Raw genomic sequence first — 17642 nt, 5'->3', positions numbered from 1 at the left:
AATTTGTGAGTGAGCGACTGAACCGTGGTTGGAGGTTCAGTCCTCTGCTGCTCTTGTTTGCACGCCCAAGTGTCCTTGGGCAGGACACCGATCCCCAACTCTCCACTATGGCCCCATTAGCTTCAGCTCTGCCACCATCTTTAGTGAGTTAGGGGATCTTTAGGGGATTAAAAGCGCGACACGAGTGGAACGTGCAAATGCGGTGGCGAACGGTTAGCGCTCGTGTCTCAGGGTTCTCCAATGAGAGGGTGAATAGATGTACACTATATGGCCAAAAGTATTCGCTCACAAATAGTCGGAATTGGGAGTTCCAATCACTTCCGTTTGCCAAAGGTGGGTCTGGGTTTGGTGGTTGCCAAGACAACGGTACTTGTCTGATTGCATTGTGCCAGGTGTGAAGTTTGGTGGAGGGGGGTTTATGGTGTGGAGTTGTTTTTGACCCCTTAGTTCCAGTTCAAGGAACTCTGGAAGCTTCAGGATACCAAGACATTTTTGGACAATTCCGTCCACACAACTTTGCAGAAGCAGTTTTGAGGCGACACCTTCCTTTTCCAGAGCACAAAGTAAAGTCCATAAAGACATGGATGACAGAGTCTGGTGTGGTTGAACTTGACTGGCCTGCAAAGAGTCCTGACTTCAACCCGAAAGAACACCTTTGGGATCAACAAGGGACTGAGAGCCAGGCCTTCTCGTCCAACATCAGTGTGTGACCTCACAAATGCCCTTCTGGAGGATTGGTCAAACATTCCCAGAAACACACTCCTGCCCCTCGTGGACAGCCTTCCCAGAAGAGTTGCAGCTGTTAAAGCTGCAAAGGGTGGACTAATGTCATATTGAACCCAATGGATTCAGAATGGGATGTCACCTTAGTTCCTATGCAAGTCAAAGCATCTGAGCAAATACTTTTGGCCATGTAGTGTACATAGATACATAGACACTTTTCTTATTTATTTATTGGTTTCAAAAAGACATGGAGGCAGCTGGATAGTGAGTTCATTGCTTTAGACATAACTGACTCTCTAACTTTATTATCTGTGGTATTTACACGTTGAGCAAATCCTCTAAGATGTTAAAGAGTGCAAAGAGTGGACCAACGTCATATTGAACCCAATGGATTGGGAATGGGATGTCACCTTGGTTCCTATGCAAGTCAAAGCATGTGAGCAAATACTTTTGGCCATAAAGTGTATTTACAGAGTGTGAGTATGTGTGTGAGAGTATGTGAACGAAAGTATGTGACCATGTGTTTAGATTTGGCTTCCTACCCACTGGAAAAATGTCTATTCAGGAAAGAAAAAAAAAAATCTTGGATATGGACTGATCCTCTGATCTAGTCCATCTTTTAATCAATCATCAAGGCATTTTCCAACATTGTGCAGCTTCAAAATACATCTTTGAAAATACTCAAAAGTGGTATGTATCCCTAAATATAATGACAAAGCTAGTTAAGAGTTTGGTGAAGAGTAACCATTCGGTATTATTCAGAATATACCTGCAAAGAAGTGATCTTTCCTGGTCGTTGGTCCATTTGTGCTTACCATTCTTAGTAGAAAACCCAAAACGCCGTTTATGAAATCTTTCGCCAAGTAATTTTGCAACCACAAGGAATTTGCTTTGGTTGACGGCGCTAAAAAGACAACATGTAACAGGCGTTAAATAAGTGAAAAATAAAAGTCAGATCGGGGCAATCGAGGTTGGTTGTGCAAAATGGCAAGTTGTGCAAAGCAGCGCAAGGTAGCTTGATAGAGTTTACCAACAAAACCACACAAAAGCAACACGCATAGGCGTCGCCATCTTGGATCTGGGTTGTGTCTGAACTCCCTTCTCTGGTCTGACGGTTTTTCTGTTTCGACAAAGACGGCTTCTTTGACTCCAGAATCGGACATCGTCGTCTTCAAAAGAAACTCCCGACAGGTCATTAGACCTAAAAACGTCTCCAAGCGAAGAAATTCAAGTCCAGTTGATTTTGACGTCTCTCAATACGAGGCCTTGCGATTGTTCGACTCAAGAATCCCGTCTGGCCTAAACAGCTGTGAGTGTCTCAAACCCTCCTGATCGCAGGACAAGCTGGATGCAAAATGAATAAAAGAATGGGTGAATCCAACGTTAGCGCGATATAAGCGCAGCCCGTTTCTAATCCGTTCTCTTGCGGTCGTTGGTCGAGCTGCGCTTTTTTGCTGTCGCTTTGCGCCAAAAACACCTCGCGCCCGTTCAGACGTCCTTTTCTTGATATGTCACCCTCAGCTCTGTTTACGCAGCTCAGTTCTGTCTTCCTCCCGTCGTCCTCAGCTGCTGCCGTTCCTTCCCCTCCTGCGGACGACGCGCTGCTTCCCGTGCGCGATGCGGCTGAACAAAAGACAAATCAAGCTGACAGGTCAACTGAAGCCAGAACAAAATGTCAAATATATATTTTATAAGTATTTGTCAACGCGCACTTTTTCCTGTCCTTTTTTTTTTTTTTTTTCTTTCTTTAAAAGTTCACCGTCCTTAAACTTTCTTCTTGAGTGAGGCTTGCTGTGTGTTTTTTGAGTGACGGCAGAGTTGATTCACTTAATATCAGAAAACCACAGAAGTGCTAGCGTAATGAAGATCGCGGCGTACTTTTTTGGGGACGGTGCAGAAGAGCAGCAGCAAAGCAGGCACGCCATGCAACGTTGAAAATGAGACTTTTTCTCTGCAAAATTCTTTTTAAAATTTAGATTTAAAATTTAAAAGAGCGTATTTTTACGACCATTAGGCACACCGTACTAAAAGACACAGTCTCAGTTATTTGTGCCTGCGCCCTATAATCAGGTGCGCCTTATATGTGCCATTGCTGTATTTAACACACATATAAGGCGCGCCTGATGATAAGGCGCGGGTTTTATATACAATCCACGCCCACGCTTCCCCCTTTAACGTTCTCATGGTGTCCTCTACTACGTCCGCCTTACAACAACAACACACACACAAGCATACAAGTGTGCGTATTTAAAAACAGAGCGGGAGCTAAACTGCGTTTGGTATTCACATTTTTTTACCGTAACCATCATCAATCGAACCCATCGAAGTCCTCATTATCTGATTTGAACAGCTGCGCTAAATCTCCATCAAACATGCCAGGTTCACTTTCTTCACCGTCAGAGTCACTTACCGTACCATGTAGCTCCTCGGATATTTTGCAAAAGCTCGAACTACAGTGCCGGCAGACTCGTTAGCCCGAGCATCTACAATCCATTCACAAATTGTGGCGTAACTCGCCCGGCGCTGCCTTCCACTCTTAGTGAAACTATGGTCTCCAAGAAGACTTTTCCTACCCCGTTATGCATCTCGCTAATGTGATGGTCACCTTCTTCTCCACAGTGTGATGTCGAAAGTGAGCGGCACCTCGTCCATGTTGGTGATGTGGCTAGATGTGTTTGTCGGCGATGTTTTCAGGGTTGTTAAAACAACGATGTTCTGCATAACGCACATACCCGTTCTTTTATGTACAATCAACACCCACACTTCCCCACTGCGCTTTTGCACATTTTGAAGAAAATCTAAGACTTTTATATGCGCCTTATAGTCGTGAAAATACGGTAATTTTTACAAGCTTTGACCGCACCATCAGTATCACCCGGTTACTTCTGCTGGAGCTGCGTCGGTGTCGGACGCTGTTGTCATGCAAACACCATAAGCAGACTTTAGGACACAAGTCAGGCCAGTAGTTAGCGCTGGGACTATGTGACCAACTGATTTGGTGCCACAGACTGCAAGGTGCGCTGGTATGACAATAAAAGTTCCTTGTATCCTAAGCTTCAACAACGGCGACTAATTGAGTATTCACAGTACTGCTTGGAGGGATTCTGAACCAAGAGAGTGTAGACCTGGAGTCATGGCAGTCCAAGTACTCTGGAGTACTCTAGAGTACTCTTGGGTACTCTGGGGTTCGCCATCGGTTTACCCAATGGTGCATGGCAATGGGATGCAATCCTAGTACATATCTTCTTCTTTTCCTTCGGGCTTTTCCCTCCAGGGAACCAACCATATTCTCTGGATCCTCCTCTCTCACACCAACTACCTTCTTATCTTCTCTCACTACATCCAGAAATCTTCTCCTCAGTCTTCCTTGAGACTTCCAATTTACGCATCCGTCTTTCAATATATTCACTATCCGAACCATCTCAGTCTTGCTTTTCTGATCTTCTCCCCAAATCATCCACTATGGGCGCGATAATATTATGTATACTTGTTTTTAAAGTGTGGCGTAAAGGATTCACTTCTTTCCGCTTTCGCTCTCCGAAGTCTCTGAGCATTTCCTGAAATGCCATTGAAGTTTTGCACCTTCCCTTCTGAAAACGCTGCTGTGTAAAGGTGACCTCATCCCAGACTTTCATTTGATAAAATATCTTTTATCCATGTTGAGGAAGCTTTTGAAAGCATTTCAGTGAAATCACAATAACAGATCAGACACAAGTATGCAGATGATATCGGGATCATCGGTTGGTCAAAAAGGCGAGGCGGTCCCATTGGACACCAGACAGTGAAATGTGTGCAATCCCATAAATATCTTTAGAATATTCTGGAGCTCTTTACAAAAAAAAAAAAAAGGGGAAAACTTGGATGGAGGCTTCTGGTCGGCGGGTGTAGAACGCAGCAATACGGGAGCAGAGGTGTTCCACAAGAGGGTCACTCAAGGCACCCTTGCCGGGATGTGGTAGTCTGAAAGGACTCTTAAATATTTGTAGCCCACAATTCTGCTAAGTCCTTTATCATCTGAGCCCCGAGGACTCCCCGACCCAGTCCTGCGGGACCCATCTTATCATGTTTGCCTTCCGTCTGAGATTTTGTGTTGACACAAACCCCGAGTGCTTTCCAAAAGGAAAGTGCAAAAACAGGCCCGACTCGGAGTTTACCAGGAACAAACGAATCGCTAATGTTATCGGGCAAGTGTTTCTGTTATTTGTGTGTAGTATCTTTTAATGACTGCTAAGGCTGTAAGCCTTTGAGCGAATGATTTCTGAGATCCATCTGTATGCACCACACCGCAGTATTGATTGGAGCATGCTAGCAGATAGCAGCTGGGCAGAAGGATATTCTGACCACACGAGCACAAAAGTATTGGCTCTAGAAAAAAAACAACAACACCGATTCTTTATGTTTGAAATAGTTCCACAAGTGATTGACGGTCGTTGGCATGGGGATTTTCTGCATCGTTCTGTTTCCACGTGCTCTCTGCTATGTTCAAATCGCACCCCCGGGCGCAGAGATAAACTGATCAAAAGATCAGACTGAAATTATTGATTAGCGTCTTCTGCTCTGCAATTAGAAGGAACCCCTCAGGCAGAAATAGAACCGCTCTCCTGCCGGAGGCTCTTCTTCAATTCCTCTTCTTCAGATCTCCGAACGTGGCAAACGACAAGGGCGGCCCGTCCAGGAGAAACTCAGCGTCACTCGCAGAGATGAAGGATCGTGAAAACCTGAGTTTTAACCCTCGTTTTGTCAGAGATGCGAAGAACGAGCAAGCTAAGTCGCCGGCGGGGAGTTGCGTGGCGCTTTCGGGTCAGCCGCCGGAGGGACGATCGGGGCGAGACATGTATGCTCAATAATAACGTTGCGTACTTCCTGGGGTTCAGATGAGGGTGACGGCTCCTGATAAACACCCGGCTCTATTCTCAACAAATCTCTTCTCATTCGTTCTTTCATTCATCCATTCGTTCCTTTATTCATTCACTCCTTTATTCATTCTTTCACTCACCCATACATCCATTCTTCCAGATGCTGCTGTGAGCATTGTTGTACACATTTATACTGTTTTTATATCGTTTATACTCTTGTTTATAGTCTTTGGTTGTCTATGTTTATCATTGTTGGTCTCAGCCCATTCGTATCCTGCGCATTTTATTCATTTTTGTCATTGTTATTGTCAATGTTTATATTTTGGTTGTTTGTTTTTTCATTCTGTCGTCCATTCTAATCCCTGATCTTCTTGTTGTTGTTTTCACTGCTGTCTATTTATTTCTGGATGTCTTTTGCTATCTTCTAATTGTCATCTAACTGTCTCTCGACTTATATTTATATTCATATTTATTGACACGATAACTGGTTCGCTGCTGTGACAAAAGAATTTCCCCTATGGGGATCAATAAAGTTTATCTTATCTTATTTTTAACTACCTCCACTGTACTCTCCACTTTTTGATGGCATATTCTTCTTCTTCCTCGATAGATCAAGAAAAGGCGTTTGACGGCGTTGAACGCCGCCACCTCTGGGAGGCTGCGTCTCGGTTCGGGTTCAGCGCTGGTCTTATGGCTCGGCCCGAGGTGATTTACGGTGGCATTGAGAGCGTGCTATCGATCAATGCTCGCTTGCGTGGTCCTTTTAGGGTTCATGGAGGTGTGCGACAGGCTTGTACACTGTCTGGAACGCTCGATTCACTCTCCCCTCCTTCAGAGAATATACACTAATTTTCTTAGCTTGCTTTTCCCGGCGTGTCACGCTGAAATAATACTATCCACCTACGCTGATGATGGCGTTGTTTTGATTAAAGATAGAGAAGACGTCAACAGTTTTCTTCTATGTCCTCCACAAGGGGAAATTCTGGGAAAAGTGAGTTCCTTGCAGTTGGAGAGTGTCCTGGAAGCTGCCTTGTTCCCCAGAGCCTGGGGACGGGATAAAGTACCTCGGTGTACTTTTGGGGAATGGTATTGTTGTGGGGAAGAGTTGGGAAGGCCTCACAGAAAACAGATGACAAGCTGGAGATGTGGAACTGGAATTTAGCCTCCGGTTCCACACAGAGCCTGCCTGGGATCCTTCAACAGTGCTACCGTGGAAAGTGGTCAGTTTTTCTGGCGTTTGCATCGGGTGCCACAGTCGGGTTTGTTTTCACCCAGATACAAGAGGCCTAGTCCACCCGCCCAGCAGGACAGTCACATCAAGAGTGCATGTCTTTGGAGGTTCTCGGTCATCCAGACCCTGCGGTGAATCCTTGTTGAAATCTTCTTGTCTTGGCAACTGGACTTGAATTTCTATCGATCGATACCAATCGGTACCGAGACGGATTTGCACACCCAGACAAGGCCCATCTACGCCCTCCAAACATCTAGGAAAGACCCGCCACCAGAAGCAGCCCCTGGTAACGTCCACCTGAGCCTCAGTCCATGTGATCCAACAGGTTTCACTCCTTTGTTTTGCTTCACCTATTCACATTCCAATCCAGGTCTTCTACAAAATTGCTCTTTTAAGTTGCACCCCCTTACACTTACCTTCTGCAGATCAACTCTTCCATTGACACAACAAGCCACCATTGTTAGACCCGCCCAAAACCCTGGCATTTATATTGGGAAACTCCCCATTGGTCATTAGAACTGAAGATTATTCTGGGATGAGGGCTGAACAAGTTCAAGTCCAGTTGCCAAGACAAGAAGAGTGCGGTTTGTCCAGAGGTACCTTGCCGGACCTCCTGGTTTCGTTTCCCTGTTGATGAAGCCAGGCTGGATGTGAGTTGCGGCTCCACACCGGGACCGATGGCAGCGTTGTGTAACACAAAGACTGTGATTTTAAAACAGCTGGTGGAGGCAGTTGGCACTCTGCTAAAGATTCCTTCTACCCGGACGGTAGGACGAAGCTTGGAGCCGTGGAGGCAGAAACTGTCCGCGAAAGAAAAGAGCCTCCTCCTGCAGTACCTGCTTCCTCCGACCTCCACCTGGTCCCACGCGAGCGCTTTCTTGTCCGTGATAAATCCCCTCCATCGTCAACAAGTGTCCTTTCTGTGAGCTCTCTGAGTGTCTGGCTGATCTTGTCAGCCTCCTAACGGATGATTTGAACCTCTTTGGCATCCCTTTTTTCTGGCCCCGTTTTTATTAGCGGTGTCAAAGACGACAGGAACAACAAATTCAAATGCCAACATGTCAACTTTCTAACTGGGGAAGCTTAAATGGATATTTAATTTTTATCTCGCAGGGACAGACTGCATTCTGGGTCTGAACCGGACGCTGTGGCCTTGTGGAAGTGCAATGTGAAAGAAAGGCGAGAGTTGCCTTCCACAAGGCTAAAGGGAATTTGAACCCATTTTTAGAGCTACGGGGTCCGCAGGGTCTCCGAACCAGAGGTTACAAATTGTTTTCTAAAAAATCTAACCATTCAATGGAACAATGGAGTCCCCAGTGAAGCTCCTGCATGTGTTTGGATCGTGGGAAGAACCCGGAGAACCCCGAGGAACCCCACGCAGACACGGAAAAAGGAAACCCTGTGGGAATCCGACCGCAAACGGAGGCGCCAAAGTGAAAACGTCCCGGCGCCTGAAGGGGCGGCAGCCCAGCGTTGGCGTGGAGGTGGAGCTTCAAAGAAAGAAAGACGCCTGAGACTCGCGCTTGACATGATTGCTTTCCTTCACCGCCCGCTGAAACTCAACTCATCACATTTAAATTACTAAGCGGCGCCGAGGGTGTCGACCCCAACGACAGAAACTCCATTAGTCTCCTTTAATGTAAATCACAGAGGCGTTTCCGAGATCCCTTTGAAGAGCGCCAACATTTCTGTGTCGCCGCCAGAGGGCTTAGAGGCGCTCCGGCATCGGCGACGCCGCAAAGATACAGTTTAGTCATCTCGTGACGCCAAGCTGCCGCGCCAGACCGCCCACCTTCCCCGCCGAACCCTCGCGTCAACCTCGCCGTCCACCTTTTCCTCAGATCCCGTCGGAAATGAAAGGTCCTTCAGATCCCGAAGCTTCGGACTTTGCTCCTTCTCCTCTGTTCTGGACAGCTAACTCAGCTAACCGACATCGATAGCCGAAGGGCCACTCGATTTTACTGAACAATTAAATATTCCATTTGAAGTGCATGATAACCGCGTTTTGTGTGTGTGTGTGTTGTGTGTCAGGGGTGCGAGGGTGTTTCTGCCAGCGCCACTTTCAACTTGTGAGGGAATATTTCATGAGTGGAGCAGCAGGGTCTGTGGCAGTTTGAGGATGGCACGGCGACGAGTGTTCTTCTGGGGAGGGTTTACCGCACGAACCGGGGGAGGAGGAGGCGTGAGGAAGACGCCGAGGCGAAAGCGCAAAGTTTAGAAACGACATCGGAATCGCAGCGGCCATGTGGTGATTCCTTCGTTCGTCTGGGGTTCGCGTTCACACACATTCATCCTTTCGTTCACACGGTATATCGGGACACACAAACGCCGACTCTTTCGTTTACGTTCTAGAAGGTATACGATTCTTCATGGTCTCGTTTGCATGTTATACGGAGGCAGGCGATCATTCACTCACCCGTTCACACGTCGACATCCAGACGTACGAGCGTTCGCCCTCTTTTTCAGATGTCACGTTCCTTCGCATGCTAACGTCATCTGGAGACATGCGACATTCACCCTCTCATTCACATGTTATATGTAAACACACTGATATTCAGCCTTTCCTGCACGTATTATATCGAGCTTCACAAGTATTCGCTCACTTGTCATCGAACCGTTCAACCTTTCATTCACATGTTTTCTAGAAACATACCGACATTCACCCTTTCATTCAAACGTCTTATAGAGACACACAACTATTCACTCACTCATTTACAAGCTATATAACAAAAAAACTATTCCTACTTTCATTCGGATGTCATATAAACACATATAACCATTCACCCTTTCATGCAAATGTCATATAGAGACACGCAACCGTTCACTCAGTCATTCACTCATCATTCAGAGACATACAACCATTCACTCGCTCATTTACAAGCTATATAACGACAGAATTATTCATCCTTTCATTCGGTTTTCATAAAGACACATACAACCGCTCACCCATTCATTCACATGTTTTCAAGAAATATACCGACATTCATCCTTTCATTCCTTCATCACATCATATTAAAGAACAGAACCACTCACTCACTCATTCACTCATTTACAAGCCATATAGTGACGTCGAACTATTCATCCTTTCATTTAGATGCCATACAAAGACACACAACCATTTACACACTCATTCACATGTCATATAGACACATGCAACCGTTCACCCTTTCATTCACATGTTTTCTAAAAACATACTCACATTCACCCTTTCATTCAAATGTCATATAGAGACACAAATTTCACTCACTCATTTACAAGCTATATAACGACAGAACTATTCATCCTTTCATTCGGTTTTCATATAGACACGTACAACCGTTCACCCTTTCATTTACACATTTTCTAGAAACATACCGACATTCATCCTTTCATTTCATTATCACATCATATTGAGGAACAGAACCACTCACTCATTCACAAGCCATATAATGATGTAGAACCATTCATCCTTTCATTCGGTTTTCATATAGACACATCTGACCGTTCACTCTTTCATTCACATGTTGTCTAGAAACATACCGACAGTCGTCCTTTCATTCATCATCATATTTCATTCATCATCACATCTTATTGAGGAACAGAACCACTCACTTATTCACTCATTCACAAGCCATATAATGACGTAGAACTATTTATCCTTTCATTCAGATGCCATACAAAGACACACAACCATTCACTCACTCATTCACATGTCAATACAGAGACATGCAAGAATTCACCCTCTCATTCACACGTTATATAGAGACTTGAACCCGTTCACCCACTCATTCACACATCACACACACAACCATTTACGCTGTTGTTTACATGTCAACATAGAGACGTACAACCATTCACCCTTTCATTCACATGTTATATAGACATACTGACATTCATCCTTTCATTTACACATGAAGGTACACAACAATTCAGTCACTCATTCACACGCATCCATTCACTCCGGTAAAACCCCCCGTTTGGTGCATTTGTGATTTTCTCCTTCCGTCCTCGTATCTAATCCGACGCTGCGGTATCGAGGTGCCATTTGTAACGCTAGGCGTCGACGACCGGGGATAAAAATACCGCTCATTTGCCAGCGGGGAAAAAAAAAATTAAAAACCAAAACAAAACCCCAAATACGTGCCGCGGTCCTGGTGTTCTGGAGGAGCACCTGCACGACCGCGACACGCAAGCAGATGGTCGCGCCGGTCGTGGAAGATCCGTCCAGATGTCATTTCCACGCAAGTCTTTTAGAGGGGCCGCTTGCAGGCACCCAGCATTTAAACACTATTATTCCCGGGGCTTGGGGGTCGTATTGAGACTATTCTGTACTTAGCCTAGATTCCTCTCCGTGCCCTTCTATCCCCATTTTCTCAAAGTTAAGTGTTTTGCCGTTTACTCTTCAGGCATTATCTCAAAAAAAAGAAAAGAAAAAAGAAAAGAAAGGGAAGATACGTATAATTGGATCGTTGTTTATTTAGCGTAGCTCGCGCACGTACTTTCCGTGTGGAACATTTGGCCGCCCGGTTTCTTCACGCAGCGTCTCCTACGCGAGGGGTTCGGCTTGCGAGGATTCCAAGCGCGACGACTTTCTTTCTCGCCGCGACCGAAATCCCAGGTGTCTCAAAACCCGTAATCGCGCGGTGAATCTCCCGGAGCGAACGTAAACGCCGTACAATCGGAGAGAAGATATAAAACGTATAATCCGACGCGCCGCCGCCCGGCTATTGTTGCGGCTCAGTGGACGCGACAATCTGCCGTCGGAGCGAGTGGCCTTTCTTTATCCGCGAGCATCCCATGGGCTCTTCCAGTCAGCCGGCGTGGCCTAGTTTCCAGCACGCCGTCCCTCCCGCTCGCCGCTCAATGTGACATGCCGGCCCTTTTTATTTTCGCAGAGCTCCACGGCGGTGACCAAAATCCAATCCCACCTCTCGAGCGAGCGCCCGTCTTCTCCTGCCCCGCGGATCTCGGACGGTTTCACGCCCGGCAGCTTCTTCTGTACTTTCCGAATGAGCCGGCCCGATGCTAAGCTCGAAGCTAACCGCCGTCGGGGGTTTCTCTAAACCAATAGGCGGGATGTTAAATTGAGAATTACCGCCGCATCCGGGCTGCTGTCGGCACCGTCGGCAATATTTCTGCGGCGGTAATAGCATCACTGCTAATGCTATGGGTCTCAGCGGGCTGTAATTAAATGTGACTTGTTCAGTTACATGTATATGTCTTTGTTTCCCCTGCGAGGCTTGGAAAGTGTGTGTGTCCACGTGTTGCTTGGTCCTGCTAAAAAGGCAGCAGAGAGTTTAATAATACACGTGCGTCGTGAATAAATGATGGCGACGGTGTAATTGAAAATCCGAGGTGTCAAACTGTGTTTTTGTTTTCACATCTCGCCGTCGTGATTGTTTTCACACCTCGCATTATTGCTAAAAATAAACCTCTCTCTCTCTCTCTCGGTGGCGAGGCCTGTATCTGTTCTCTCGCTCATTACGGTGTGATCATGACACCCTCTTTGTCCGACACTGGGTGGTTGTTGTCCAGGAGGCAGCGCTGCCCGCCGGTTTCGGCAGCGGAGGCCGACGGCTCGGGCTAGCTCGTACGCGGACATGTAGCCGCATGCTACGGCTACGTCGGTGACCTGATTAACACTCCGCCATGATGTGAAGGTTAGAATTGGGTGAGTCATTCAATCATTCGTTCATTCATTCACGCGTCATTTCCACCACCTATCCTGCACTCGTAGCGGATTGCAGGAAAACACATGGTGACACACATTCACCCTTTCATATGCAGAATCACCATTCACTCCCTCATTCACGCGTCACATACAGACACAACCGTTCACCCTGTCAAATACATGCAACATATAGATATAAACCATTCACCCTCTCATCCACACATTAGCTACAGACGTAACCATTCAGTCTCTCATTCACCTGTCGTATCGACCGGAAAAATTCACCAAAATAACCATTTACGTGTCAGATCGAGTCATGAAATTCAGCCTCTCATCCAAACAGCATGTGAACACGCAACCATTCACCCTGTCATTCAAACGTCATATAAAGACGTATCATTAACCTTCTCATTCAGGCGTAATATAGAGAAAAACCAATCACCCTGTCATTCACATGTCAAATAGAGACAGACAACCCGTCATGGACGCGCTATATGTGGATATGAACTATTCAGCCTCTCATTCACACATTCTATGGAGACACAACCTTTCACCCTGTCATCATTCACACGTTCACCCAATCGAAGCATGAAATTCACCCTCTCATCCAAACAGCATATCCACATATAACCATCCACACATCATTAAGAGACACAAATATTCACCCTCTCATTCAGGATAACTTTTATTCTTTTAGCCGTTTTGTCGATGCTTGTCGGTAGAAGACGGCGGCCCACGCAGGACGTGGATGAGACGTTCCTCCTTTCAGATGTTCGTGCAAATACGGACACATCAGAACTCCACGCCGAATCAGATTTAAGCTTTCTGCTCCCCATCGAAGGAAAGCCTCTCCTGGCCTTTCTGGATATATTTATATTTCTGCGTGGAACCCACATCCGCCTCGGCGTCGCTCAGCGCGGAACCAAACGACGGCTTCCATCTCCCTTCCTTCAGGCCGTCCCCTCGACACTTAATATCCATAAACGCCACCTAAAGACAGCGGTCACACCTGCTAATTTGCTCCAATCCGCCGAGTCGCTCGGCCTGCGCTCGCCTCATCCATCTTCCTATCACGAGTGTGTGTGTGTGTGTGTGTGTGTGTGTGTGTGTCTTCAACATGTATATGAATGCAATATGCCTCATTTCACTTTTATTGTCCTTGAATTTTTAACCCTTGTGCTTTAAGCGAGAAGCAGGTGTTCATGGCCAGCTCCCGTGTGTGTGTGTGTGTGTGTGTGTGTGTGTGTTTCATGCACGTTGCCCACACTTCTCCCTCCCTTTCTCTTTGCGGCGCCAGGTCTTGCAGCGGTAGCGTGCTGCGTTCACAGCCAGCCCGTATTTTGACCAGCAGTCTGTTATTTCCCGCCGTCTGCCTCGCCGCCGCCCGCGCCCGGAAGGCGGCCGGACGAGATCCACGCCACGCCACGCTTTACGTTTTAAAAATGAATCCGACCTTCCGCGTCGAGCGCCGCGGCTGCACAAACGCACGGCTCATCTCTTATTTTACCCCGGTGATGTCACTTCTCCATAAAACAACCGAAAGAGGTTTTATCGATTCAAAAAAAAGGGAGTTTTACGGCCGAGCGGCGCGCCGGGAGGACGGAGGGCTGACGGCCCTCCAGAGGGATTTTGTCACGATGACGTTTGCAATTGATTTGAAGCGACCTGTGTTTTTAATTCCGAGTCATTCTTCTTCTCCTTCTGCCTCCGTCTCACCCTCTGCATCCATAAACCTCCATAAGTTTTTCGGTTGTAGCAGATAATGCAAATAGCAGAGGCTCTGAAAATACCCGGCGTAAGCATCGCATGGAGGGACATAAATTACTGAACAAATGGAGTTGTAAAAAGCGACCCTGTAAGATTCAGTCTTCAGGTTCAGACACGCATCCATCCAGAGGATGGAGGCTTCGGTGGACCTTCTCCAACAACTCGGTTGAAACGGCGCAAAACAGAGCATCTCCGTGGCCGGGCTGCAGACGTGACGTTTGCAAAAATGCACCAAAAAGAACGTTATTAGAGGATCGAAGGTTTGGGAAATAGGTCACAGTAAACCCTTGTTTTTCGCGGGGGTTACGTTCCAAAAAGAACCCGTGATAGGCAAAATCTGTGAAGTAGAAACCTTTATTTTTTTTTTACAATTATTATACAATTAAATATTCTATTATACATTGAAAAGAAAGAACAAAACATTTTACAGGCTCGTTTCACAAATAAAAGTACTGTACTTTAGAAACGTGTTTTTCAACAAATAACTTCTGTACTGTACCGTCAAATAATAATTTTAATCATCAATGTGAACAGAAGGCTTCAAATTGCGGAGATTAGCGCCGCCCGCCGCCACCTTATTGCTGCTGCCAAACTTATCGTCGTCCTTATGTTTTTTTCTTCCTTCTTTATGGAACGAACGGAAGATTCATTAATTCCGTAATGTCGACCTACAGCCGCGTAGCTTTTAGCTTCCCTTAGCATGTCCAGAAGTTTAACTTTATCTGCCATAGATAGCATCTTCCGCTGCCTTTTGGGCCCTTTTGTCGCTCCAGTTTTGTCAACATGATGGGTTTTAGAGAAGCTGGAAATTGCGAGAGACTTTGCACGCACTTAATGTAAATTTGTCAAGCTGTTTTACGTACGTGTACATATTAAACTGCAACGTTGTTGACGCACAGGTAGAGAAGAAGCGGAGTGACTTTTTAGCCAATCAGAACGCAGAACACGATGCACCATGCAAATCCGTGAAGTAGCGAAACCGTGAAAAGTAAACCGCGTTATAGCGAGGGATCACTGTATTTCTTTAACATCGGCATTAATAAATGAGCACAATGTCGGCATGTTTTGTAGTCAACACACACACACACACATGCAGTGACCATGATTAATCCTGTTTCTGGATCTCCTGCCAGCGTTGGAGTCATTAGCATAATGATACCGTGCTGAGATATTTGGAATTGGCGTTTGATTCCCGCTCCCTCTGCCGCGGCGCCGGGGTTTGTCTCCAGTCGCCTCCCATCTGCTCGCCGCCGGAGAAAGTTTTTTTTTTTTTTTTTTTTTCCCTCCCTCTCTCGTCTCCGGGAAACCCTGAGCTTTAGCAAACTGGCGGCGTCTCATGTGTGATGCTCACTCTGCAGTGGGAGCTGTTATGTAAGCAGCGTCTATCTGGCCGCCCTGCGCTGGGACATCAGATGTTGCTTCCACAGCTTCACCTCTCCACCGGCCACCACAAATGAGGTCTTTTTGCAAGTCCGAGAACCTGCGCTCGAACCCCAGAACAATTTTTAGCTTCTACTCCGAGGCAGGTCTTTTTCCAGCTCATGTGATGTAGATGCTCGATGACCCACTATCTGTCTTTAAAAACCACGGCGGACCCTGTTCAGATGTTTTCTTGGGGCGGGAAATGGAGGTCCAAGCTCTTCTGGCCTGCTGCACCACAGAGGGGGTTCCAAGGCTCGCAGAGGAACAATCATGGGGTTAGCTAACGGCTAACGGGGTTCTTCACACTGCAAGGCAGTGCAGGGAGAAGATAGAAACACTTCATCCATCTGATGGTCCATGGTTATCAATCCATGTGGCAGCTTCCACCTCCATGTTGTCCACCTGGTCTGTCTCTTCTTCATTGGTTTGTTTTTGAGTGTGCGCATCACACACTGCCTGTGGGAATGCTAAGCTAAAAGGTTCCCCCAGTAGGATGCTACTTCCTGGAACCAAATTTGAGTTTGAGTTTCTCAGAGGTGCGTTCTTGGGACTTTTCTGTGGGAAAGCAGCTCATGTTTCCGTTCAGACCCGAGTCTTCGTGACGTGGGCTGGGTTTCCTGGGTTCGAGGCCTATCCTGGGCATCCATGAGCATCTGCTCCATCTTCCATGTGCGGCGGCTCAGTCGCAGTTTGAACCTCCGTAAGCTCTCAGATAGGTCGTCACTGCGTAGTCTTCATCCTTTGGAGCTCAGCTTTGACTTAAGCAAGCGACAATAGAGGAACGTGACGTGGCAGTGACCAAGCATACAACTCTGCTCCCTTCTTTATCTTAGTTCTGTGCTCGTCTCAAAGTAGTTCGAGCCCTTTGAGACTTTGGGACGTCGATCGAAGTGCTCGTCCTCACTTCCGTGACTTCTCCAGCTCTGCCGTCGTCCCGTCTTTGCATTTCACCACCACCGCTCTTCTTCTTCTTGTTCTTGTTCTTCTTCTCCTTCTTCTTCAGTGCTTTGCTTTTGAGTGTTTAGCTTAAGGTGCACGTCACACCGGTCCCTCTCCTGGTCCCCCACTGCCAGTGGGAATGCTAAGCTAAAAGGGTCCCCTGGAGGAGGCTTGTTTAAGCCGGACACTTTTCTCTCTGAAAGCGGCGTACGAGTAACCGTCAGGCGAGAGCTTGAACATTGTGAGCTGTATTTTGGGGGGATTTTTTTCAGGTTTTTTGGCCTGGCAGCGCTGGCGTACAGCGATCTGCACCTCCTACCAGAGGGGAACAGAGATGTTCACCGCCTGGTCCCTTAACTCAGGAGCAGAACAGGTTCTGGATAGAGTCCACCTCTGATCTTCTTCAGTTCCTTCCAGTCTGGTCCTTAGTTAGATGCCACCAAGGCAGACGGTCGCGGAGGTGCAGAGAACAGACTCGGACGACGGCGGTTTCAAACCGGATCAGCAGCTCCTGCAGCAGGTTCAGCCTCCTCCTCCTCCTCGACTTCTTCCAGTTGCATCTAGAATAAAGTCCATCTCTAAGAGACTCCCACTCACATTCTCCCCCTTTGTGACGCCTTCATCTTATCTCTACCTGATTTCCTCCCCAACAATGATTCAGCCACGGTTCGATCGCGGCCTCCTGAGTCAGCGGTCGCTCGCGGAGCCTCTAAATCTCCATAAAAACACCTCGTCGGAGGTCTGAGGCCTCCTCCAGAGCCGAGCGCTCCGTATGACCCGGGCAGCACCGTTGCCACCGCGTGTTTCTGCCTTTTGTTTTCCCCGATTTCTGCTAAAAAGATCTCTGCGATGATGTAAAGACGTTCCAGCAGAACGCCGCGTCTCGATTCTAATCCGAGCAACAACAGCAGCGGCGTCACGCCTCTCGCTCTGCATCCCCGGGAGATGAGACGTCTTCTCTCTGAATCCAGAATCCAAACGCTTTTGTATGCGGGTGTTTGTCCTCGGAGCAACGAGACACACACACTCACACACACACACTCACACACAGAAA

The 17642-nt window shown here is 47.1% G+C and overlaps 1 protein-coding gene across 7 annotated transcripts in view; it reads left to right on the top strand.

Annotated features, from left to right (window-relative positions):
• Positions 1-17642, top strand: part of dlgap4b (discs, large (Drosophila) homolog-associated protein 4b) — a 111682-nt gene that overhangs the window by 59041 nt on the left and 34999 nt on the right. The window lies entirely within an intron of this gene.

Source organism: Fistularia commersonii, chromosome 21 (genome assembly GCF_037954325.1).
Source record: "Fistularia commersonii isolate RoL2024-O1a breed Wild chromosome 21, RoL_Fcom_v1.0, whole genome shotgun sequence".
In the NCBI taxonomy this organism is placed as follows: domain Eukaryota; kingdom Metazoa; phylum Chordata; class Actinopteri; order Syngnathiformes; family Fistulariidae; genus Fistularia; species Fistularia commersonii.
This window is presented reverse-complemented; position numbering and strand designations above follow the sequence as displayed.